The sequence below is a fragment of the Argopecten irradians genome, chromosome 9 (genome assembly GCF_041381155.1).
Source record: "Argopecten irradians isolate NY chromosome 9, Ai_NY, whole genome shotgun sequence".
NCBI lineage: Eukaryota > Metazoa > Mollusca > Bivalvia > Pectinida > Pectinidae > Argopecten > Argopecten irradians.
The window spans coordinates 7,825,892-7,849,913 of NC_091142.1; the positions used below are offsets into that span (position 1 = coordinate 7,825,892).

The 24,022-nt window shown below is 32.2% G+C and overlaps 12 non-coding genes across 12 annotated transcripts; 5 read left to right on the top strand and 7 right to left on the bottom strand.

Moving 5' to 3' along the window:
- Window positions 1–5,142: 5,142 nt before the first annotated feature.
- On the top strand, window positions 5,143–5,215 carry Trnar-acg (transfer RNA arginine (anticodon ACG)). Its single transcript has one exon. It is a non-coding gene; the product is annotated as a tRNA-Arg (tRNA).
- A 522-nt stretch (window positions 5,216–5,737) lies between these two features.
- Trnar-acg (transfer RNA arginine (anticodon ACG)) lies at window positions 5,738–5,810 on the bottom strand. The gene has a single exon. It is a non-coding gene; the product is annotated as a tRNA-Arg (tRNA).
- An 803-nt stretch (window positions 5,811–6,613) lies between these two features.
- On the bottom strand, window positions 6,614–6,686 carry Trnar-acg (transfer RNA arginine (anticodon ACG)). Its single transcript has one exon. It is a non-coding gene; the product is annotated as a tRNA-Arg (tRNA).
- A 1,605-nt stretch (window positions 6,687–8,291) lies between these two features.
- On the bottom strand, window positions 8,292–8,364 carry Trnar-acg (transfer RNA arginine (anticodon ACG)). The gene has a single exon. It is a non-coding gene; the product is annotated as a tRNA-Arg (tRNA).
- A 1,094-nt stretch (window positions 8,365–9,458) lies between these two features.
- Trnar-acg (transfer RNA arginine (anticodon ACG)) lies at window positions 9,459–9,531 on the bottom strand. The gene has a single exon. It is a non-coding gene; the product is annotated as a tRNA-Arg (tRNA).
- A 1,988-nt stretch (window positions 9,532–11,519) lies between these two features.
- On the top strand, window positions 11,520–11,592 carry Trnar-acg (transfer RNA arginine (anticodon ACG)). Its single transcript has one exon. It is a non-coding gene; the product is annotated as a tRNA-Arg (tRNA).
- A 1,046-nt stretch (window positions 11,593–12,638) lies between these two features.
- On the top strand, window positions 12,639–12,711 carry Trnar-acg (transfer RNA arginine (anticodon ACG)). Its single transcript has one exon. It is a non-coding gene; the product is annotated as a tRNA-Arg (tRNA).
- A 942-nt stretch (window positions 12,712–13,653) lies between these two features.
- Window positions 13,654–13,726, top strand: Trnar-acg (transfer RNA arginine (anticodon ACG)). The gene has a single exon. It is a non-coding gene; the product is annotated as a tRNA-Arg (tRNA).
- Window positions 13,727–14,621: 895 nt separating this feature from the next.
- Trnar-acg (transfer RNA arginine (anticodon ACG)) lies at window positions 14,622–14,694 on the top strand. The gene has a single exon. It is a non-coding gene; the product is annotated as a tRNA-Arg (tRNA).
- Window positions 14,695–19,291: 4,597 nt separating this feature from the next.
- Trnar-acg (transfer RNA arginine (anticodon ACG)) lies at window positions 19,292–19,364 on the bottom strand. Its single transcript has one exon. It is a non-coding gene; the product is annotated as a tRNA-Arg (tRNA).
- Window positions 19,365–21,003: 1,639 nt separating this feature from the next.
- Window positions 21,004–21,076, bottom strand: Trnar-acg (transfer RNA arginine (anticodon ACG)). The gene has a single exon. It is a non-coding gene; the product is annotated as a tRNA-Arg (tRNA).
- Window positions 21,077–21,628: 552 nt separating this feature from the next.
- Window positions 21,629–21,701, bottom strand: Trnar-acg (transfer RNA arginine (anticodon ACG)). Its single transcript has one exon. It is a non-coding gene; the product is annotated as a tRNA-Arg (tRNA).
- Between the last annotated feature and the right edge of the window lie 2,321 nt (window positions 21,702–24,022).

Sequence of the window (24,022 nt, forward strand, 5' to 3'; positions counted from 1 at the left end):
TTACCAAAAGACAACAACAATTCGATGTTGATGAATTATAGTATTACCAAAAGACAACAACAATTCGATGTTGATGAATTATAGTATTACCAAAAGACAACAACAATTCGATGTTGATGAATTATAGTATTACCAAAAGACAACAACAATTCGATGTTGATGAATTATAGTATTACCAAAAGACAACAAACAATTCGATGTTGATGAATTATAGTATTACCAAAAGACAACAACAATTCGATGTTGATGAATTATAGTATTACCAAAAGACAACAACAATTCGATGTTGATGAATTATAGTATTACCAAAAGACAAAAACAATTCGATGTTGATGAATTATAGTATTACCAAAAGACAACAACAATTCGATGTTGATGAATTATAGTATTACCAAAAGACAACAACAATTCGATGTTGATGAATTATAGTATTACCAAAAGACAACAACAATTCGATGTTGATGAATTATAGTATTACCAAAAGACAACAACAATTCGATGTTGATGAATTATAGTATTACCAAAAGACAACAACAATTCGATGTTGATGAATTATAGTATTACCAAAAGACAACAACAATTCGATGTTGATGAATTATAGTATTACCAAAAGACAACAACAATTCGATGTTGATGAATTATAGTATTACCAAAAGACAACAACAATTCAAAGTTGATGAATTATAGTTATAGTATCAACCAAAAGACAACAACAATTCGATGTTGATGAATTATAGTATTACCAAAAGACAACAACAATTCGATGTTGATGAATTATAGTATTACCAAAAGACAACAACAATTCGATGTTGATGAATTATAGTATTACCAAAAGACAACAACAATTCGATGTTGATGAATTATAGTATTACCAAAAGACAACAACAATTCGATGTTGATGAATTATAGTATTACCAAAAGACAACAACAATTCGATGTTGATGAATTATAGTATTACCAAAAGACAACAACAATTCGATGTTGATGAATTATAGTATTACCAAAAGACAACAACAATTCGATGTTGATGAATTATAGTATTACCAAAAGACAACAACAATTCGATGTTGATGAATTATAGTATTACCAAAAGACAACAACAATTCGATGTTGATGAATTATAGTATTACCAAAAGACAACAACAATTCGATGTTGATGAATTATAGTATTACCAAAAGACAACAACAATTCGATGTTGATGAATTATAGTATTACCAAAAGACAACAACAATTCGATGTTGATGAATTATAGTATTACCAAAAGACAACAACAATTCGATGTTGATGAATTATAGTATTACCAAAAGACAACAACAATTCGATGTTGATGAATTATAGTATTACCAAAAGACAACAACAATTCGATGTTGATGAATTATAGTATTACCAAAAGACAACAACCAATTCAAAGTTGATGAATTATAGTATTACCAAAAGACAACAACAATTCGATGTTGATGAATTATAGTATTACCAAAAGACAACAACAATTCGATGTTGATGAATTATAGTATTACCAAAAGACAACAACAATTCGATGTTGATGAATTATAGTATTACCAAAAGACAACAACAATTCGATGTTGATGAATTATAGTATTACCAAAGACAACACAACAATTCGATGTTGATGAATTATAGTATTACCAAAAGACAACAACAATTCGATGTTGATGAATTATAGTATTACCAAAAGACAACAACAATTCGATGTTGATGAATTATAGTATTACCAAAAGACAACAATCAAAGTATTCAAACATCGATGTTGATGAATTATAGTATTACCAAAAGACAACAACAATTCGATGTGATGATGAATTATAGTATTACCAAAAGACAACAACAATTCGATGTTGATGAATTATAGTATTACCAAAGACAACAACAATTCGTGTGATGAATTATAGTATTACCAAAAGACAACAACAATTCGATGTTGATGAATTATAGTATTACCAAAAGACAACAACATTAGTGATGTAATAAAACAACTAATATAAAAGTATTACCAAAAGACAACAACAATTCGATGTTGATGAATTATATATTACAAAAGACAACAACAACAATTATGTTATAATGAATTATGTACCACTAAATCCGAACAAATGTTCTATAATTATGAACTATCATCAACAAAACTGAACAACAATTCGATGTTGAAGAAATATATCAACAAAACCCAACAAGAAGTCTGATGTTGATAAAAAAAAAGCATCACCAAAACCCAACATCAATACGATGTTGATACAATCACAATGATAGCATCACCAAAACTGATAAAAACAATACGATGTTGATACAATCACAATGATAGCATCACCAAAACTGATAAAAACAATACGATGTTGATACAATCACAATGATAGCATCACCAAAACTGATAAAAACAATTCGATGTTGATACAATCACAATGATAGCATCACCAAAACTGATAAAAACAATTCGATGTTGATGAAATATATCATCACCATTATCAAACAACGATTCCATTATATAAAATATAGATTCACTAAAGCCTAACACAAAATGTAAATACAATATATCTACACCAAAATTAAAAAAATGCATGTTCATGAAATAAAGCACAACTAAAACCGAATAAGCATTCGAAGTTGATAAAATATAGCACCAACACAACCCAAGAACAATTCGGTATTATTGAAATATAGCATCTGATTCAACTAAACACTAAAATTAACAAGTGATAGTAAAATGTAACATCACCAATATCCCAGGACAAATAAATGTTGACGAAACAAATTTAAGTTTATTTCCTTTGACAACTACAAGCCAATATAGTATTGCATCATTAATTTTCAGTTGCCAAAGAACAGAACGGTAATGGAATGTAGAAACAACTAACACTCATTAACACGTCATAGATATTTAACATTACCAATATGCCACCATTTATATTGAAATATAACACACGTATATGTTTTATTTAATGACAACAATTGCAAAGGAGATGTAGCATAACAAATCATGCGAATATTGTCATCATCAATACATGTTACGTTGAATAAAAAAATGAAATGTACCGAATAAATATTTCACGAACTGGTTTTTAGAATTTATAAATGCAATGCATCACATTCCTATTTTGATTTAACATACATAATGTTTATTAAATAGACTATAATCAAAGACAATTATAGTTTGGCGATGTCTTATGAAGTGACAGCTGCTATTTAATTAATTGCTTTATTGTCAATAATGCCATATAGATTAAATTGGGATGAAATATATTACATTTTTAAAAGATAGGTCAAGATTCTTGTCTCTTGATGACGGCCAACGTCTTAAAAATGCCATGACAAATATAATTTTATTGATAACAATACACCAGCAATATTTCAAAGTATCTTTGACAAACTTTGACAGTTATAAACTTAAAGTACAACTCAATAGAACTTATGTTACTCCTTAATCCATTTACTTTATGAAACGGTTGTTTTATTACGTACGAATCATTTGCAATGGTGAATTTATTAAAATTAAATTGATTGCATCGTGAGATATAATAAAAAACGAAAGCAATTTAAGGCGCTTTCAAATAATCTTATCATTCATGTAATCATTTGGAAAAGGTTGTGTGCAATATGTCGTGAAAATTTGGTTCGCGAAAAAAAAAGAAATGCTTGAATACATATTAATTGCATGTACACGTGTATCCGCGAAATAAACCGCTGACATTTAAATTCGATTTAATACGATCGCTTTTATTTTGTTTTACATCTTATCATTTCCTAACACATCAAATAAAGTTCAGAATGATAAAGAAACCAATATTCACAACAAAAGTTGGAAGAGTATTTTCACCTACTCAATCTAGCTCCAGACTTTCAGCAGTCTGTTTTGAAGGAATGCTTTAGAGATGCTCCACCGCCGACAGAGCATAAATGATATTCATCATTTGAACAGTAATTAGCGTTTAACCGTATATACATAAGTCTAATGAACACAAGAAATAATTTAAAATAGTTTATTTTGCCTTTGGGTCATGCGCAATCAGTACTTCATTCCATATAGGATATAGTGCCACGGATTTTTTTCGGAATGCAATTAATTATTTTTTTTTTTATATTTTTAACTTGAAGTAAAATCAGAAGCTCAAACTTTTCAACGGCGGTACTGGTGTAAAGTAAGTAACTTTTGTAACTGAAGAAGGATACTTAATCGTCTGCTGCTGTTTTTGATAGTGAAAAAATACCATTTGTCAGCGGTGGAGCATCTTTAATGATGATCGTAACAGTTTTAATTGCGGTATTATAAGCAAGTAGGGAAAATAGGATGAAGGAATTTCAAATACATGTATTATATTTCTATACATTCATATTAATCAATCTTCATATTACTTATGACAAAACAAGTTTAAAAGTTGTTGGCGTACTTTAATGCAAAACATTGCGGAGAAATTTTTAATTGAGATTACAGTAAAACACGTTTATCACGAACACACTTAAAACGAATTCATGGTTATAACAGAGCAATTTTCATTCCCCGTCAAGGTTCTGACCGATATCTGCAATATGCATATGCTTAACACGAAGTAGTTTTAATGGTTCCCAGAGGTTCGTTATAACCGTGTTTTGCTAATTTTGTGAATTCCATTGTTTATGCTGAGGCTAAGAGGAAGTAATGTTCTGCATTATTTCAAATGTGCTTCAGTCATAAATGGCATTAAAAAATAAACATTTAAACAATAGAACTTCAAAATCAACACCAATTTGAATGGCATACGCATTGGAAATTGTCTTTCGATGGAATCTGGCGGATGATGCTTAGGTTTATTGCGATTTTAATATTTTGTAAGTAATGTTGTTTATCAAATATTTCAATTTCGTTTGTAATGAATGTTTTCATTAACTATTTTTGTTACCTCGTGATGTATATGAAAATGCGTTTCTGTTTGTTTTGTAGCCTTTAATTGGCTCAGAAAACTGCAAAAAAAAAAATCTAGGACGCTGTAAAATAATATTTTAGGTTGAATTATTAGGATGGACTTGATTAGATTTAGAGACATAACAAAAACATCGAAGTATTCTCTCATAATATTTTTTTGATAAAAGCTACAAAAGCATACACATAAAGTCCATTTTGAACCTGGAATCTAATCATTTGTAGTAAATAAGGGCTTGTGGCGCAATGGATAACGCGTCAGACTACGGATCAGAAGATTCCAGGTTCGAATCCTGGCATGCTCGTTTTTTATACAAAATTGTATTACAACTTAATGCCAATCAAAAATATCTAGTAATCATAACATGCTCTGTAAAATCAATTGTTTCATTTACACCCATGCTGAGATTAGTTTTCAGTAATGGATATCTAGCTCAAATGTTTATCGAAGATCTGTGTATATTGAACTTAGTTAAAAGCAACTCATCGGTCAAATAATGTAAAGCAAACATTTTGGATTAACATGCAAACATGCATACTTTAGTGACTCTTTTGTCAGAAATACTGCGTTGTATTTTAAGTCATTTTACACAAAAATAGATAAATTCTTTATCAAAATAATGAATATCTGTATTTTGAACTTATTGATATATTTTGTTACATAAAACGTTTGCTTGACATGATATTCTTACGAAGTTAATGCAATATATTTATATATAATAATTCGTTATAAGCGAGATAATTATGTAGTGAACAAAATAATAGAAATATGTGCCACATATATCACAAACCCATGTCAAGAAAATTTTGATCTTCTGCAAAATATACGAGCTTGCCAGGATTCGAACCTGGAATCTTCTGATCCGTAGTCAGACGCGTTATCCATTGCGCCACAAGCCCATGTGTACGCACGAGTTGCTATGATCCTAATGTGGAATCTTCTGATTCGTAGTCAGCCGCGTTATCCAATGCGCCGCAAGCCCTCATGTTCGCATCTTGCTATCTTCCAAACTTGGAATCTTCTTATTCTTATTTTTTTCTTTATCCTTCTTGGCAGGTGCGAAGGAAAGGGAAGTTCACCTTTACTCCACTATGCGACTCCGAAAGCCCCAGCGGCCTGCAATGGAAGTGGGGACCATCTTGTTGATCAAAGTATCACCTTTACCAGAATCAGGTTGATCCTCCCGAAGCCTCTCGCAAAATAACAAAGTAAAAGTTAAAATAATTCCATCAGGTATCGTATCAAATACACGTAGTAGGATATGTGATCATTGTGCCACAAGTTATTGTTTTCTGCAGACAACAAATTAGTCTTGTAAGCTTTACACGATGAATATGTTAAAATATGTTAAACTTATCCTTTTAGTATAATTAGTATTTAGTATGATTTAGTGTAGTGTGTTTTAGTATAAAGCCGATAAATATTTAAGCTAAGTATTCATCATTTGAATACTAATGAACATTTAACATTGCCATGAAATTATGTGAAAATACGAGCTTGCAAGAATTCGAACCTTGAATCTTCCGAGAAAAGAACGCAATTTTTCAAGTCAACAAAAAATAAGAAATTGGAAAAAAATAGTGTACTAATTGCTAAAAATTCCACAAAGCAATGTCCAGAACATTATATGTTTTCATGATTGTCATATATAGTTATAACATCATATCTGTGTATTCTGTTTAATAATATTTTGCAAAATTTACGAGCTTGCCAGGATTCGAACCTGGAATCTTCTGATCCGTAGTCAGACGCGTTATCCATTGCGCCACAAGCCCTCGATAGCGACATTTGGGTGGTTTAAGTGATGCAAGATGAAAACGATACACATGTACTTTAAGTAGTGCAGGGGTGTATTTGTATTACTACGCCTATACGCCATGTTGATTAAATCGTAACCCCCATTCTAAAGTGATTTTACCATATAAATGTCATCGTTGTTTATGTATTAACCTTTTTTGTTTGTTATTGGATAACACTGATAAACAAGGTCCAATGTTCATTTAAAAAAATAAACATGTACCATTTCATACTGTAGAACAATACACTGAATGTAACAGATATTATACTAACAAATCCCCGGTTATTAAGTGACTTATATTATTTACATTGCATCACTATGCATCCGTTCTCTGGTGTAAATACATCACCTTAGCTGACCATATGTGTACTGTTGACGTAAAGGAAGTGAAAAAATATGACTCGTGTGAAAAAGATATGCTAAAATATGTGTCTCAGGAAAAAAAATGTGAGCAGGACCAGCTCATTTGTTTGTCAAATCACCATGTCATTATGTTTACTAGTGTCTAAAGCTAAGTCGCCATCGTTTGTTTGACTGGGGCTACCTTTAAAAAAACCAACATTGTATTGAGGTTTATTTGACCTTGGTATGTAAATGGCAGTTGTTAATTTCATCACGCAAACACGCTTACTGTGAATTTCAACAATAAAAATACTTCTGTTATAGTAAATGTTACATTATGAGTAATGGACAAGACAAGACTTTTTGGGGTAAAAAACCTCTTCAACCGTTGTATTTTTGGCAAAACATACAGACTCATGGAAAACTCAATATCATAAGTGTAACAATTTTGAATACACTTATCTTCTTATGCCAAGATGGCATTATGTGAATATATAGGTAAGTTTACATTGATATTTCATTTGCATCACCTCTATTTATGTTATTTAACATATCATATGTCTTTTTTGATAATCTCATTTTCTCTGAACAAATCCATTTTTTTACATATTTTGTCAAACACAAATATATATATAGGATCTTACATGAGTGTTCATTTCATATGTGATTTTATGAAACGAGTCTAGGAAGTTTTTATTTTTGCGAGCATTGGCAACGAATTTCATAAAATCTCATATAAAATGAACACAAATTTAAGATACTTTTTATCACATATCTACAAATACCTACATATCAAGGAATGTCACGTAAAAATGTATTCCGAAAACCCTGCAGAGGACGCCATTTTGTCCCGCTTTCCTCTTAATCCTGACATCACGTCTGACGTCACAATGAATTTTAAGCCAATGAAAATTGCTCAAGGTCATATTACACTAGTGACATATGCAAAAATATTACAGAGGGGAAATCACTGGATATCGGGCAGATTTTGTGATAAAACCTCATAACATAAAAACATGACGTAATCGTTTATGACATCGCTGCTATCGACAGATGCAAGTACGTCATTATTTCTGACAAAAACTTAAATATTCACGGTATTATTTGATAGTCAAATAAATGAACCGATTTCTTGCTTCACATTTACATGTAGTTAAAAATATTTTTTATCATTTTGATGTGTTCCGAAGTAAATAAATTTAAAATCTATTTACTTCAAATACAATTAAGTAAAAATGTACGAGCTTGCCAGGATTCGAACCTGGAATCTTCTGATCCGTAGTCAGACGCGTTATCCATTGCGCCACAAGCCCAATGTTTACAAACGGGCGTTGGTTAGGTTCGTCTGTCGTCATGTTTACAAAGCATAGTCGCAAAGCGGTGTATGATGAAAGTACATTATTATTTTTGATGTCAAATATCGAATTTCATCTTGCTAACCCTTATAATCCAGTCTAGACTTGTAAATTTCGAACTTTTGAGGGACTCTTTTTTCCCTTAGAAATCATTTCGCCTTTGCATCAGCCAATCAAATTCAACAATACAAACCGTGACGCCATTTTACGTCATGAAATGATAACATATTTTCAAATCAATAAAATCTTCCATGCAGGCGAAGTTGAATTTTTGATAATCAAAATTATTTACAAAATTCTAATTATCCTATGAACCAATGTTCAGAACTATATATATTGATTTATTATAAAATTTATGTCTTACTGACAATAGTTCACTCATGCAAAATGTATGAGCTTGCCAGGAAGGTGGGTGTAGGTGTCGGGGTTCTTTTTCATAGAAATTTGAATCGCCATGGAATCAGCCAATCACAGTCGACGATTATAACATGGATATTTTAAAAACATTATTTCCGTAATACGATACTATAATTTATAAGTGAACGAAAAAGTTGCGAGCTAAATGGAATTATTTGAGAAACAAATTATTTTACAAAATGCTGCTAATCGCATCTTTTCGCATCTTTTCTTGATTGCTATATATACATGTAGTTATAAAACCATTTCTTGATTGGAGGTTTGCTATCAACTTTATGGACTTTTCATTAGATTACTGAATAAAAATAGCATGTCCAAATTTATGCTCAGTTACGGCATATACATGTATAACTTTAAAAGAGTTTTACGTTAAACACTTGCATTTTAACGGTTTCAGAATATTTATTCAAAGGTGTTCTGGTATGCGTTATTAATATAATGAGTCCGTAAATTTCGGCCTCATATTATACTATAAATCTTCTGCAAAACTTTACTTTACTTTATCAAAATGATATGCAGAATGTTTATGATTATATAAATCAGTGTCCAAAATATTGCATTATGTTTTATGTGTACCACATATCGCTTAAAACCAATGTCAATAAAATTGTATATTTTCACTTTCGCAAAATGTACGAGCTTGCCAGGATTCGAACCTGGAATCTTCTGATCCGTAGTCAGACGCGTTATCCATTGCGCCACAAGCCCTCGATAACAATAAAAGTGGAGTTTTAAGTATGGGCGATGACTACAATAAACGTGTACTTGGTAGTACATAAGCACGATACACCTATAGCTAGTATAACAGTTGTCTATGCGTAGCTAAATACAAATAATTCCACAATCTGTAGAGACGTGTATTTTACCGTTGTTTTAATGACCTACTTTTTAGTGTTAACATTACACTATCTTCGGATTCGATACAAAATAATAAGAACAGAGTATTGAAAACATTTAAGGTTTTTAATCGCCGTTTATTCAAGTGATATTTTGCTTGTAAAGAAATAATCCCTCTGGTACAGTTGAATAGAACTATAACTTGCTCAAACGGTCGTATACCTCACGACTAATCATGTATACTACTGAAGGGTGATTCATTAGAGCATAACCAGTAAAATTCTATTCAACTAGCCAACAGTTGGGTAGTTGAATTGTGACATTTTTTCATGGGGTTCAAAAGGGGATGGGAATATTTTAAGTTTGATAAACTTCAGGTTGGTATAGAATAGGACAGAGAAAACACCTTCGGCTCTCGATAGATGTGTTTTCACTGGTCTTTTCTACGCCAACTCGTGGTTTATCAATATCTATGCTATTGAAGCATAATTCGTTGGGCTGCTTGTACATACTGTTGCAGAGAAAGAAGAATAAAATATTTAGTTAACATTTCTCTCACGAAATGCTCATGTAATCATATTTACAAAAGACCAATTGCTTGATCGGATATGACATATTTTTGATCATTGAACCACATTTTTTTACTATGACATGCAAATGGTTGTAGTGAATTATGTCAAGCAAATTCGGCATATATGGAGGCATTTCAATTAATAACAATATGCCTTTTTTATTATATTGTATAAAACATTTGTCATATGAACAACTTGTACATAGAACTTGTACATTAGTCGCATGCTATTTTCAGCGATCCCAAAACATCGAAGTCAAAGATTCCGGAATGTCACGTGATGTACTCAGCTCTTTCCGTAATAAACAGCCAATGCCGACAGATACAGTTTCGGGTTGCGTTTTTCGATAACTTAACATCGATAAACATTACTAATGTTTCAAATAAAATGTTGTAATTTTAAAAACTTTCTAATTTCCATTATAAGAACGTTTGTAAGAAGTCAAAAAACCCTAAGAGATCTATGTAAAAGTAATAATTTAATCACTTTAATGACATCGTCGTTTTATTGATACAATAATGTATATTATGCAATTGTTTTGAAAAAAGTGTACAAATGATTAATATTCAATGATCAAAAGTTAGTTAAAAATCTTGATCTTAATTATATAAATATTTATTTTGATGTAGTTAGTGCCCTCTCATCGTAAATTATTTCGCGGTTTATGTGGAGGAAACCCTGATTTTTGTGCTATATCTCTTTAACATAAAAGTATATTGAACTTCATCCTTAAATAACCCAATCCGGATGTTAACTCAACTCAATGAAAGGAGTTCATTGACCGCTGACGAATGGTATTTTTTTCTCAATCAAAAACCGGAGCAGACAAATTAGTAATTTTCTTCAGCAACAAAAGCTACTTACTATACACAATTAACGCAGTTGAAAAACATCCGCCTCTTATTTTACTTCAAGATAAATATAAAAAAAAATAATAACTTAAGCCAAAATCCACGGCACTATGCCCTATATAGAAGTACTAATTGCGCATGTACCAAATCAAAAAATAATTATTTTATATGTATTTTTGTGTTGATGAGACACATAAATGCACGATTAAACATGAGTTATTGTTCAAATGATGGTATCGTTTATGCTCTGTCGGTGCCGGAGCATCTTGAAAGCAACCACGGCTTCACAGTCACAACAACGAGGGGGTTGGGTTATTAGCAAGACGCCTACCATGTTATACACGATGTATCATGCCTATGTACCACTGTGGTACATCGGCACGTCTTTGTGTATAGCTTAAAATAGATTTATGTTGGTTTTGTTCTGTAGCAATAAGGGCTTGTGGCGCAATGGATAACGCGTCTGACTACGGATCAGAAGATTCCAGGTTCGAATCCTGGCAAGCTCGTACATTTTGCGAAAGTGAAAATATACAATTTTATTGACATTGGTTTAAGCGATATGTGGTACACATAAAACATAATGCAATATTTTGGACACTGATTTATATAATCATAAACATTCTGCATATCATTTTGATTATCAGATATTTAAATTTCGCTTGTATCGAACAAACAATTCAATTGATTTGTATTTAATTTTTATTATATTTATTATGACGTCAAAATGACTTCACCGTTCGTCTCGTCGCCTTTGATTGGATGATACAACTGCATGGGAAAAGGAGTCCCTGACAAATTGACATTTCACAGGATTATGTTTGATTAGGATTAACTTCAATAGAGTTGGAGCTATATGTACAATTTATAACACCAACTGTCATCATAAATCGTTTCGCGATTTTTAGAGTAACAACTGATTTTTATTTGTAAAAATACATTACAGTGAATATAGTCGGGTAAAGGAAGGCTAAACATGGTGATAATCCTCAATTGAACATATACTATTCAGGATGATTTAACAATAGTCAGAATTTGATCACGTGCCACACAGGCTATAAACATGTTTGAATATTTTTGTATTCTCAAAATGAGGAATTCTTTTTGTCAAGTCTCGAGTTTCGAGTCAACCTTTTCGAGTTTCGAGTCAACTTTTTCGAGTTTCGAGTAAACTTTTTCGAGTTTCGAGTCAACCTTTTCGAGTTTCGAGTCAACTTTTTCGAGTTTCGAGTCAATTTTTTCGAGTTTCGAGTCAACCTTTTCGAGTTTCGAGTCAACCTTTTCGAGTTTCGAGTTACATTCTGAAGATTTATTGAAATGTTGACTCGAAAATAGAAAAAACTAACTCGAAACTCGAAAATGTAAACTCGAAACTCGAAAATGTAAACTCGAAACTAGAAAATATTAACTCGAAACTCGGAAATGTTGACTTGAAACTCGATAATGTTGACTGGAAACTTGACACTCGACCAAAAGTCACTCAAATGAGGTATGTACTTCGAAAACACAAATGCAGACAAACGTATAACCAACGCCCACCTCCAAACTTGATATAGGGCTTGTGGCGCAATGGATAACGCGTCTGACTACGGATCAGAAGATTCCAGGTTCGAATCCTGGCAAGCTCGGATGTATCTTTTACTGAATTCTATTATAACTAATTTTCCTTATGATAGTAAAAAAGTCCGTATTTTTATAAACGGTGACGTCATTTTTAAGTGATAAATATATTAAGCAAGTAATCGATTCATTTATTTTCCTCCTACGTATTTGCAGCGGCATTACTATAAACGGTGACGTCATTTTTAAGTTATCAGGTCATAATATGCTTCTTTTAAAATGAAGATATATCTCACAGGAAAGAAGATATTCTATTATTTGATATCAGTTACATTATGTACCACAATTGTACATTACCATGTCCTCATTAGATCTGTTTGCATGTTTTCTAATAATTTCACATTATCATACAGTGAGTATGCATCATAGGTCTTGTTGTGGACCTGTAATTTGTTGAGCTGTTTGTATTTGACAAAATATACAAAAAAGGGTTAAAAGTGAGGCAAGGTTATATACACATTATATGGTATATATAGAGATGTTGAAATACCAATGTATACGTACCTATTCTATGCTATTGATGGCACCTGAGCATTGTAAGAAAAACGTCTGCGAGACACATTACTTTATCGTGCAAACAGCAGGGGTTTTGTCGAAATACACCTTCATTAATTATGTACCTCTATATTTATGGCATTTTAAAGCCAAAGCCTTCCAAATAAATGGCGGAATCTATAAAAACTAGAAGTTAGCATGATGGTATGGTTATCTGAAAAAAAACCAGCCGATCATGCTTACATTTTATTCTGAAATGTACAAATTTTAGCATTAGCTTTCTAAACTTTACAAACCGCTCATCTATGTTTATGTATTTTACGTTACCACTAAATTTTTGTCAGCTAAGGTATGTTTGTACTAGATGTATATTGATGTAAAGTAAGCAATATTTTATTCCGCTGTACGAACAGTGTACACGTTTGTAATTGGTTGTTATCGCTTTGGGACCACATGGGCTTGTGGCGCAATGGATAACGCGTCTGACTACGGATCAGAAGATTCCAGGTTCGAATCCTGGCAAGCTCGGATGTATCTTTTACTGAATTCTATTATAACTAATTTTCCTTATGATAGTAAAAAAAGTCCGTATTTTTTTAAACTGATAAAATTAGCAAGTTAACGATTCATTATTTCTCTATAAACGGTGACGTCATTTTTAAGTTATCAGGTCATAATATGCTTCTTTTAAAATGAAGATATATCTCACAGGAAAGAAGATATTCTATTATTTGATATCAGTTACATTATGTACCACAATTGTACATTACCATGTCCTCATTAGATCTGTTTGCATGTTTTCTAATAATTTCACATTATCATACAGTGAGTATGCATCATAGGTCTTGTTGTGGACCTGTAATTTGTTGAGCTGTTTGTATTTGACAAAATATACAAAAAAGGGTTAAAAGTGAGGCAAGGTTATATACACATTATATGGTATATATAGAGATGTTGAAATACCAATGTATACGTACCTATTCTATGCTATTGATGGCACCTGAGCATTGTAAGAAAAACGTCTGCGAGACACATTACTTTATCGTGCAAACAGCAGGGGTTTTGTCGAAATACACCTTCATTAATTATGTACCTCTATATTTATGGCATTTTAAAGCCAAAGCCTTCCAAATAAATGGCGGAATCTATAAAAACTAGAAGTTAGCATGATGGTATGGTTATCTGAAAAAAAACCAGCCGATCATGCTTACATTTTATTCTGAAATGTACAAATTTTAGCATTAGCTTTCTAAACTTTACAAACCGCTCATCTATGTTTATGTATTTTACGTTACCACTAAATTTTTGTCAGCTAAGGTATGTTTGTACTAGATGTATATTGATGTAAAGTAAGCAATATTTTATTCCGCTGTACGAACAGTGTACACGTTTGTAATTGGTTGTTATCGCTTTGGGACCACATGGGCTTGTGGCGCAATGGATAACGCGTCTGACTACGGATCAGAAGATTCCAGGTTCGAATCCTGGCAAGCTCGTTCATTTTGCAGAAGATAATAATGAAATCCATAGACACATCATATGGATTATGTATATTAAATAATAACAGATTAAATATTCTAAGAAACATTAAAATCAAGAGTTAAAAAAATATTCTCAAAACTGTTAATGCGATGATAGACAATTGAACATTGTTACACGGTAATAAATAGGTCTCTGAAATTATTATTTTTTAACGTTGAGTCCTTCTATGGTCAAAAATTCATCGATGATGCGAAGGTACCAAGAGGCTAACGTCACTGCCATCCACAAGAAAGGACCAAAAAATCTAGCTGAAAATTATCGTCCCATTAGCCTCACTTCAATAACATCAAAAATCATGAAAAAAAACTTGTGAGAGATGCCATCGTAAACCACATGGAAACTAACAACCTCTTTAGCGAATACCAACATGGCTTCCGAAAAGGAAATTCATGTGCAACCCAACTAATAGAAATGGTAGATAATTGGACAGGAGACCTAGACAACAAAAATGATATTGACATCATCTACTTTAGATTTCCAAAAAGCTTTTGATACTGTACCTCATCAGAGACTACTAAAAAAATTATCAGGATACGGAATCACAGGAAATCTATTAAAATGGATTGAAGACTTTCTAACTGACAGAAAACAACGCGTGGTATTAAATGGCGGAAATTCTGACTGGTCTTCGGTAACAAGTGGAATCCCTTAGGGCAGTGTGATAGGCCCAATCCTATTCCTAGTATACATCAATGACCTACCAGAGGCTGTTGAAAACGCTGTTAGGCTTTTTGCTGATGACACAAAACTTTTCTCTGTTGTTAATAATGTAAACGATCACCAAAAGCTACAAAGTGACATAAACAATCTAATGAAATGGTCCAACGACTGGCAGCTGAAATTTAACTTAAAAAGTGTAAACACCTACGTTTAGGAACAAATAAACAAATTCCCGGGGACTATATCACGGATAATACATCAATCCAGCAAGTCACTGAAGAGAAAGATCTAGGCGTTACTATTGACCAACAACTGAAATTCACAAGACATATCGAAGCATCAGCTAAAAAGCAAACCACATTCTAGGAGCGTTGAAAAGAAGCTTCAAATACTTAAACAATAGATCGTTCTGTAACCTTTATAAAGCCATGGTGAGACCACATCTGGAATATGCATCTACCGTCTGGACAGCAAATACAAAAAAAAAAAAAAAAAAAAAAGATAGAATCACAATTGAGAAAGTACAGAGGCGTGCAACGAAACTCATCAAAAATATTCTAAACAAATCTTACCCAGAACGGCTACTAGATTTAGGACTGCCAACCCCAGAATACAGACATCTCAGGAGTGATATGGTGGAAGTATACAAAATTCTGAACGACATAGACAAATGTGATAAAAATAAATTACTTCCCCGAAGTCATACTCAAACAAGAGGTCATAGTAAAAAAAACTTGTGAAGGCACGTTCCAGATTTAACACCAGGAAAAATAGATTCTCACAAAGAGTAGTAAATCAATAGAACACTCTACCTGAAAATGTCATATAATCAGAAACTTTAAACCAGTTTAAGTCAAGACTAAACAGCCATTGGAAATTCAAGCAAGAGAAGTTCAACCCTACCTGCTATGAGAACACACAACCGCCAAACAATATGAACAATATTCAAATGGGTCAAAGATGCTAACGGCATATTTAAAGACCTCGACGACAGGTAACAGGTAACGGGTAAATGCTTCACATATTACTGGTGATGAACATGCTTGAAATGCAAATAACGGTTTTAGTAATATCGACAATATGTAAAAAAATAATTAGAGTAATGGTTTTACAAAACATAAGAATCACTTTGACGATATGTCAAATATGCTTTGAAAACTTAGTAATACGGTATCTAACCACTTATATCCGATTTTTTATGGTAAAATCTACAACCGTCATTACCATACTATTGTCAAAACGAGCTGGATAGTTATGGCCTTTTGAAGACAAATCCTGTCAAACAAATGAAGAAACTCTATAGAAAATAGAAATAAGCATAGTGACATGGTTATTTGAAAAATAAGATTGATAACGCGTCAGATGATTTTTACAAAAAGTAACAATGACTTTTGAATATATTTGGTCAACTATGCTATTAAAACCTAGAAATACCTTATCAGTCCCTCATATTCAAGTATTTATTTTTACCAGAAAAATGATGGTCATATCTCATTCCTGTAAAAATACGAGTTTACCAAGTTTCAGATTTCAAAATTGTCAAAATATGTACAATATTCCATTTAAATACGATTTCAGTAAAAAAAATCATACGAGCTTGCCAGGATTCGAAATTGGAATCTTCTGATCCATAGTCAGACGCGTTTTTTTCAAGGATAAAAATAATCTTATTCTTCCTGTCAATAGGGCCCCGGGGATTGGGTCCCCCGAGGTTCCTCATAAAACAAACAAATAAAAATAAATAAATAAATAAATAAATAGTAGTCAGACGCGTTATCCATTGCGCCACAAGCCCTTGGATTAACAATGAACTACGCGATATACTCCAGTTCAAATAGCAACACCAACGTTAGCAGCAGCAGCATCAGCAACAACAATTGTAAAAAAAAAAAAAAAAAAAAAAAAAAAGAAACATATTTGTACCCTAATGCATTGTACTGTATCATTCTATTCCATAGTTCCTAGTCCAAACTCTTTACTGTATAATTTGTTCTCCACATCATTCATTATTTTTGCATTGGTACCATTGTCGTTGAATTAATCCTACTATACTACAACCAATATAAAACACTTGGATGCCTTAAAATGTGAATATTTAGTTAAAGTAAAATGTTGCGTAGCTTCTTTTAAAACTCGATAATGGCTTATATGACTTGCAATGAATTGTGTAAAGTCAGATTGCAATATTGATAGACGACGTTTGATAGGTGTTTTCCATATTGAAATTCGTTTTTGGCATTGGGCACATCAGAGAACCAACTTATAGAATGGCTCATTTTATTCAGTGGAACCAAATACAATTTGAGTCCTATTCCAAAAAGTGGTGATTCGATACACTCGTATTGAATAACGAGAAAAACTTTTTTGATAAGATATTTTATATAGGATCTTAAATGATAGTTCATTTCACATGATATTTTATGAAACGAGTTTAAGAAGTTTTTATTTTTGCGAGCCTTGTCAATACTTCTACAAATCATTATATGTATTTCTACATTGAAGTGAAATGTATATATTCGGTCATACCATGAAGCCAAGTTTATCTTACATATTGATTGTGTTATGTGTAACTGTGAAGTGATTTCTGCAGGTATATTAAAATCATAAGGCATGGAAAACAAGAATTTTATAGTACAATTTTTGTGTGTGTTTTAATTAATGTTTATAATGTTCATGCATGTTTTTCAGTTCATTTGAATGATTTTCACAGCTTCATTTATGAAACTTGGTGGTTTTCAAATGATGACAGAACAAAAACATAATATGTTAAATATTTCGCTCAGTTACGGCACATATAACTTTTACGTTATAAAGTTGTTGCCCGAAAAACTAGAACGAATATACGTACCCGGCCTACTATACGTTTCGGCCGGGTACGAATTGGTCCCTATGTGTCCTAGTGGAGCCGTGCCTTTGAAAATCACGACAATAGCGTAACGTAGATAATACCAACCCTATTATTTCACATTTACAATGAGGCTTGAATTTACTATCGTGTAACTATGTTACGATATTTCCCACGGGCAAATAAAAAAATACTAACATTAAGATACTGTATTCGATCATTATCACATTGAATGACTGATGCATTTAAGTCGACTTGCTTTTCCATGCTTTTTATCACGTTTTGGGTGAATTTGAACACATTAATCAAGTTAATAAAAAGGTATATGTACCATGTCTAATCTTCGTTACAAGCTACACAACAGATTACGAGTCACCCTAAGGTTGGGCATGATGTAGACAATGTTATTATCAACTTGTTTCTGTTCATCCAAACAAAAGACGTTTTTTAAGGTATGCACACTGCCATTAGTCAAACGGGAGGTAATACCAACGTTGAAATCATTTATGCGATCATTATCATAATGAATGTTGCAGGTCAATAGGACAAGTTTAATGGACGTCAGAATATATTGATAAGGCAATCTATAAACTTAAATATTGGTCTTGAAACTCGCGAACGCAATTTAGTTTGAAGTATCATGAATCATCGCCCTGCAGGTTGGGTGTTAGAATTAAAAAAAGGTCAAAGCCACTATACAAGAATACACGAATATACCGCATATTCTCCCATAACACGCACCACGCACTTCATACACGCAAAACATCGCATGCATGGGAGGCCGTCCTTAAGAAACCTTGGCTGTTGAAAGGACGTTAATTTAGTCAAATAAACAAACAAAAGATAATAATTATTCCTGAGAATATTTAGAGTAAAAACGGTAGTATAGAATAACGTCGCTAGAGCAATTATGTTTTTTTAAAAGTAAAAACGACTTTAAGGTTGACCGTAAGCTGGAGCAGACTTTGACAAAATGCATTATCAATAAAATATTTTATCTCAGGAAAATGATTTTCATCGTCAAAATGATTATTCCTGTAAAAATTCGAGCTTGCCAGGATTCGAACCTGGAATCTTCTGATCCGTAGTCAGACGCGTTATCCATTGCGCCACAAGCCCTTGTAATACACTCCTGTTATATAACGATATGATTCTTTGAACATATTATATTTATAAACCATTAATTAGTTATGCATAATAATAAACTTTCGTTAGGCCATGTTGCTCTATATAATTAGGTCCTGTTTGGTTCACACGTGCAGCAACAAACATTTCGGTTTTACTTTTGAACATATTTTGTAATTTTTAACCGGTTATTTATGTATAATTATCATTTGCCACCAATTACTATACACAAATTCTCAATATTAATATATTAATTTCAAATATCAAAAGGTAGATAGGGGGAGGTGAACTACGAAAATAATCTCATTTCGAAAAATCCGCGAGCTTGCTGGAATCTTCTGACCTGATTCATTGCGCCACAGGCTTATATTGTCTTTTGTTGTAAGAATGGCATGCCAAAAAATTATGTATCTGCGTCACGGCTCATATTGGATAAATCCATAAACATCGATGTAATGTTAAATAACAGATTGAAAGCTAACATTTTTTTTCTGAAAAAAAGAAATGAAATACATATTATTATGTTTTTATACTATTGTCAAAGATTCGTGGATCGCGATCTTGAGAAAAAAATATATGTCACTTGGACCGTGTGCGCTTTATAACGTCACAGATAGCAAATAAAACAACTGTTTTGATTAATGAAAAACTCATGTTATTATTGAAATATATTTGCCCTCGAACTTAAGCTACTCCAGTGGGTACGTTTGTATCATGGCAGCTTGCTGATATTGTTTCTGGTACACCATAATAAGGTCAATATTGTTTCTGGTACATCATAATAAGGTCAATATTGTTTCTGGTACACCATAATAAGGTCAATATTGTTTCTGGTACATCATATATAAGGTCAATATATTGTTTCTGGTACACCATAATAAGGTCAATATTGTTTCTGGTACACCATGATAAGGTCAATATTGTTTCTGGTACACCATAATAAGGTCAATATTGTTTCTGGTACACCATGATAAGGTCAATATTGTTTCTGGTACACCATAATAAGGTCAATATTGTTTCTGGTACACCATAATAAGGTCAATATTGTTTCTGGTACACCATAATAAGGTCAATATTGTTTCTGGTACACCATAATAAGGTCAATATTGTTTCTGGTACGCCATAATAAGGTCAATATTGTTTCTGGTACACCATGATAAGGTCAATATGGTTTCTGGCACGCCATAATAAGGTCAATATTGTTTCTGGTACACCATGATTAGGTCAATATTGTTTCTGGTAAACCAAATGATGATATTTTGCCCCTGGTCTATGTTATACCACACATTCAGTAAAGGTAATATTAATTTTGAAATAATATTAAAACACATGATGTACAATACACTTTCTGCGAATGTTTGAGCAGTGGTCCTACTTTATGTATTTTCTCAATAATCAGCTTCAAATTGAAGAATTGCTATCAATAACATATGAAATTGTATGGTCTTGATTTTAATTACCATCTTGTTATCGATTATTATTAATCGAATAATAATTATAAAATGGAACCAACATTATTCATGTTTTTAAACTATAACGTTATTCTTTTGTATGTCAAGTTAATGAGATGATAACTGAATAAATAGGTCAACATAAAAAACGAAGAAATTAATACTTGTAAATAAGTAAAATACGAGCTTGCCAGGATTCGAACCTGGAATCTTCTGATCCGTAGTCAGACGCGTTATCCATTGCGCCACAAGCCCGATATACCTCTGCTGTGAATGTTGAATATGCCTCTGTTAACGCAGCATGCAGGTCAATCATGACAATTTAAATCCCTGGGTGGTCTCATAGTGATTCACTGTGAATAAACTACTTTGTCAAATGCATTCAGAGATACATTCTCTGATATGGGATTATTACAAAAATCAGTGTGCTTTAAATAGCCAAACTATTTATAATAGGAGCGCTGTATTTTTTGCTTATAGGTCCAAATATAATAGCTGATCCTAATATAATTCAATCTAATTCAATTTGTGAAGGTCTATTCTTCCTATGGAATCATTTCGCCGTTGTACAATTTGTATCAGACTTAATTAATTATAGGCGATGATACAAAATGTCACGTTATTATGACGTCGTGACATGATAATATAAATTTTCAATTCGATGTTAAAAACATTTTTGATAAAATCGATATGAATTATCAGATAATAAAAAAACAATGTACACATGGTCATAATCACTTAACCAATATCCCAAATATTGTATTCCATTTGATGGTTGTAAATATATTCGGACTTCTGCAAAATGTACGAGCTTGCCAGGATTCGAACCTGGAATCTTCTGATCCGTAGTCAGACGCGTTATCCATTGCGCCACAAGCCCTTATTTCTTCAAAACAATACCACCGCAAATCTATACACGAAGAATATAATTCAGAAGTGCCATAGCGTTTCGCATGTACGATACACTAAGTATGGTGTAATCATGGTGTGGTGTACCTCGTGCACAACTTCGCCTATCAGATCTTCAAGAAATTTGTAATTTCATGATTTTGATGAAGGCTGCAAATTGATAATGTTTGATATTTTTAATTACATCTTATTAATCGGGTTGATACAATGCACTAAGAAAATTTCGTTCTCAGTTCACTGTTGGGTCAGCCTTGTGCGACATGTTCTTTATAGAAGAACACTGTTCTCCGAGAATAATTTCGCCCAAACGCAATGAACATGAAACGATAACATTGTTCTCGGAACAAAATCTCACACCATCTCCATGAAGAACAAACAAGAACAAAAATGGCGCCAAATTTAAAATAATGGTTAGCCTTTCGCTTCAATTTTACTTTCTTATCTGTGGCCGTGAAGTGCGATTATAAGATTTAAAATACTGATGTTAATGTGAATTTTTATACTTGAAAGTAATAACAGGTCGTAAAACGCCGAGAACTTTGTTTATTGATGAATATCCAATGACTTCTTTATATTGACGTAACGTTAACGTACAAATCACCTGTTTAGAAATGCCATAAAACTTTGGCTGGCACGAGTGTCACTTATGTATTAGCAGAGACATAGATAATTTATATAGTGAATGATCAGATTACATAAAATCAGTGAAATTTATTTTATTGAATCTGAAATATTATTTAAACAATTAACGTTCAATATTAAAAGGTGCGGGTTTCAGGATTGTTATACAAAGTGGTGTCGGTTTGGTTTCATCTTCAATGTTAAAAAGACCATTTATAAATTGATAAATTATTTATGTTAAGAAGTTCCCTACTCCGGCCATCGCCATATTTGTTCTAAGGTTATGTTCACGTTGGTTGGGCATGAACTCATGAGAACAGCTTCTCGCTCTACCCGCTGATAAGAAAAAAGTTGTCGTCTAAAGACACCCTTGATGATCTGTGCTCTTAGATTATTGCATGGCTGACGTCTGTATTCTTCAGTGGATTGTTGACTTAACACCAAATTGTACAATAACAAAGGGTCCAGTTAGTACATAACAACCTTGTAATCATGTATAATCGTCATTTAAAGACATATTCGACATGACGGGTTCAGAAGGGAGATGATACGACTTGGAATAAAAGACATTGATATTCTTTTACGAAAGCAAACTGAAAAGTGAAAATGACAAACGAACGGATGTAAAAGTCTGAATAATCAAAAGAAGAGAAATTTAAATACATTTGTATATAAATGAAAATGAACACTACTGTCAACCAAAATATAAAAACGAATTTGTGGTCATGGCATAGATGTAAAAATAAAAAATAATTCGGTAATTGTAAAAAAAAGAGAAAAAGGATACTGAATAAAATCTCTCTGAAATTAAAATGTGTACCTTTTAAAGATAAAGATAATATATCACTTACATTTATAAGGCTAACGAGCCTGACGTTGTTTCTCTGAAGTCGACACAATGAACCCTCTTTGAAGAGGTTAGTTCTCCATTTATTTAAATTGTAATATTTACAATGTCACTCCACAGTATCTGTATGTTGCTACTAAACTCAATGTGTGTTATTTTCCAATATTAACATTTTCAGTTAGGCTCTGACGTACTAATACCATAATCAAGAGTTCAAGAGGTCACGAAAAGACAGCGTTTAGGTCTGTGTGAGAATTCACTGAAAGAATATTGAAATATTCTTAGAATTGTTCGATATGAAAACATATTCTAATTAAAATATTTAAAAATGAATTGAAGTGTTGTATTTATCGTTATATATCCGCTTTATCTGTAGCACTATTTCGTCAACTTTTTGTCCTTATTATCTTTATCAATTAAAAAAACTTTCTATGTCACACTACATTGATACATTTTTATTACAACAAAAGTTTGATCTACACAAAACACAAAACCAAGGTCATGGCATAAACAACACATATAATCATTAATTACCTATCATACCATTATACAAAATAAACCTTCAAAATGTCAATAACCCATTTACGACAGTCGTAAATTGTCGTAAACCATCAAAGTCGTAATTGGTATGACTGCAGACGTTGCTTGTCTTAGTATAGGAAATTTAAACGTCTTAGTATTTAGTATCAGTTAGAAAAATAACGATATTGATGTCTTTCTTAAATAAATGTCTTTAAAAACAACAAAAACTTGTTCTAGTTTCCTCAATATTCCTTAACTTTAAGGAATTACTTAACATAAAATGATCAACAGGGAAGCATTAC